Source organism: Bos taurus, chromosome 6 (genome assembly GCF_002263795.3).
Source record: "Bos taurus isolate L1 Dominette 01449 registration number 42190680 breed Hereford chromosome 6, ARS-UCD2.0, whole genome shotgun sequence".
NCBI classification, from domain to species: Eukaryota; Metazoa; Chordata; class Mammalia; order Artiodactyla; family Bovidae; genus Bos; species Bos taurus.
Window position 1 is genome coordinate 25,137,619 of NC_037333.1, and position 3,070 is coordinate 25,140,688.

Below are 3,070 nucleotides of genomic sequence, written 5' to 3' on the forward strand. Positions count from 1 at the left end.
CAACCTGGTAACATTCCTTGGGGAAATCTGAGTTCCAGAACCTCTCCACTTGTCATTCTTCTTAGAGTTCTACCTACCCACAGCTTGACAGAGCCACTTGGCAGCAATGACTTTTCTCATCTCTGAATGTAAAATAGAGCTGGATCAAATGCAAGAGAAAGAACAACAGAGAGTGGGGGAAGAATTTCGATAATTCTCTGCAGAATTTTGCTTAAAGAACACATACCATGCAGATGTAATCAAACTTGGCTCATCAAAAACCACGTAGGGAGAAAGTGTGAATGACTTTAAAGAAGCCCAGTCATCCTGCTCGAATAATCAGGATGACCATGCTGATGACTGTTCAACAGCCTTGAAAAAGAATTGAAATGTTAATTAAAAATCATAAACATATATTAAGTAATACAATTAAAGTCATAAAGTTCTCTATGAAAATTAAAGATGAAATTACTATGCACACACACAAGTGTACAAACATATATGTTGCTGTAAACTGTCAGGATTATATATACTGGTGCTTCCCAATATTTTTCTTTTCAGACCACACATGACTTTTGATAGCTGAATTACTGTCTCTGAAAGCAATGTAGCTAATTCCTGAAGGGCAAACACTTAATTTACAACAATACAAGGATAGAATTTAATACAATCTTGTTTTCCTGACTGGCCCCAAGAATTAAAGGCTCAGCATCTCTGCACCTATAACCCATTCAGGATTTACATATTATTTATGGGGGGTTTAAAGGATTTTCCAAAGTAATTTTTGCATTTTGAGATTTTCTTTCTATACTTTCTACCAGTTAGGAATTGGCTTTATGCAGCTAGTAGCAGAGATTATTTCTCCCTCATGTGAAAGGGTTCCGTGGTTGATAACAGCACTTTCATAGTGTCATTATGGACCTAGGCTTGTTCCACATTTAGGTCCATCTTGCTTAAGGTGCAGCTTCTCTTCTGGAGTTTAACTCTTATTCCAGATAGTGCCTGAAGTTCTAATCATCCAAATGGCTACTCTGTTGCCAGGAATCACATCAATAATCCAGGAAGAAAACAAGAGGAAAGGCAGGGGCGGGTAAGGACAGACAGGGGCACAAGCTAGCCATGTGCCCCTCCTGTAAGAGCCTTTCCGTGAATCCCAGGCAGTAATCTGGATGCGCTGATCACTTGTAGCTGGAGCAGGAGGAAGGGGGGGAAGGAAGGCGGAGGTGGGGGGACACAGAAAATGTAGTTTCCTCACAGGGTACATTCCCACCCCTTTCTAAAACAGAGGCTTAGAAAACATAATTTAGGTTTATAAGCAGTAATCTCTACCACAGAGCCTGGCATACCTAAACCATGTGTGAGAGGTGTCTATATTCTTGTGGTTTACACCTTTCCTTAGAGAGAGACAAGCATCATCCATTAGAAGGAGATATACTTCTGGCATGTAACCATAATTCTGTTGTATCCCCTTTATGAGGACCTGTCTTCTCTCATTACCAGAAAAAAATGATACAACTCATTGGGTTGGGCACAGTTTGCAGTAATTCTGTCAGAACCGTGGACTGAGATGGCTCTGGGGCACTGTTCAGGGCAGCCTGTGTGTCCTTGTTACCTTGGTAACAGACTGTCAGTCCAAGACGCTGTTATTTTCAGCAAAGGTAGAAAACAGATGGAGAGATTTCTTGGGATATATGCATGAATCTATGAATGGTGATTAGTAATCTCTAAAACACAGGTAATCAGCAGCAGGAAGCTCCACAGGTTGTTCACGGTCCACGGATACTTTTGAGTATTGCTGTGGACTGAACGGTGTCCCCCAGATGCCTGTGCTGAAGCACTCACCCCCAGCATGACTGTGTGTGGAGACAGGACCTAGAAGGAGGTAAAGTTACATGAGGTCATAAGGGTGGGTCCTAAACAGCTAGGACTGGCATCCTTAGAAGAGAAGAAAGAAACACCAGCGCTCTCTCTCTTTTTCTCTCTGCACATACAGAAGAAAGGTCATGTGAGGACACGGCAAGGAGGCATCCATCTACTCATCAGGAAGCGTGGTTTAACCAGGAACCAACCCAGCCAGCAACCTAATCTTAGACTTCCAGCCACTACAACTCTGAAAAAAATAAACTTCTGTTGTTTAAGCCACATAATGTCAATGGCATTATGTCATGGCAGCCCTAGCAGATTCACACAGGTGTGAATATGTAGGTAACTCTTAGGTCCATTTTCTCCATGTGCAAGCTCCAAGTGGCTGCATCTTGGAGCTATGAATGGATCAGGCCTATTCATTTTTATCCTCATTTTGCATTTACTATAAAAATGTCATTAGTGTCTGATTAACTTATAAGAAGGTAATGCAAATAATTTGTGAAAGGCAAAATGCTAATTTAAAACAATACAAAAATAAAATTTCATCTGGTGTCTTACCCATCCAGTACTCTCTTCTGTCCATTTTGAAAGCACTGATTCAATACTAAATTTGCATCAAGTATCTGCAATCCCAGAAAATAGTACTTATGCAAGTGTCTATAAACTGGCCCCCAAATTCTCTCTCCCTGGTATCCACACCCTGTGGAATCTCCTTCCCTTGACTGTGGGAGCACCTGTGAATAGAATAAAGGTCACCCCTGTGATTATATTCTATAAGCAAGATGAAGAGATTTAGAAGATATAATTAAGATCTAAAATCAGAATTACTTAGAGTTTATCAAAGTCTGTTCACCAAAAGGTGATTATTTGGGATGGTTCTGACCTAATCAGGTGAGCCCTTTAAAAGGGATTTAGGTTGAGGTAGCTCAGCTGGTACGGAGAAGGCAATGGCACCCCACTCCAGTACTTTTGCCTGGAAAATCCCATGGATGGAGGAGCCTGGTGGGCTGCAGTCCATGGGGTCACTGAGGGTCAGACACCACTGAGCGACTTCACTTTCACTTTTCATTTTCCTGCATTGGAGAAGGAAATGGCAACCCACTCCAGTGTTCTTGCCTGGAGAATCCCAGGGATGGAGGAGCCTGGTGGGCTGCCATCTCTGGGGTCGCACAGAGTCGGACATGACTGAAGCGACTTAGCAGCAGCAGCAGCTCAGCTGGTAAAG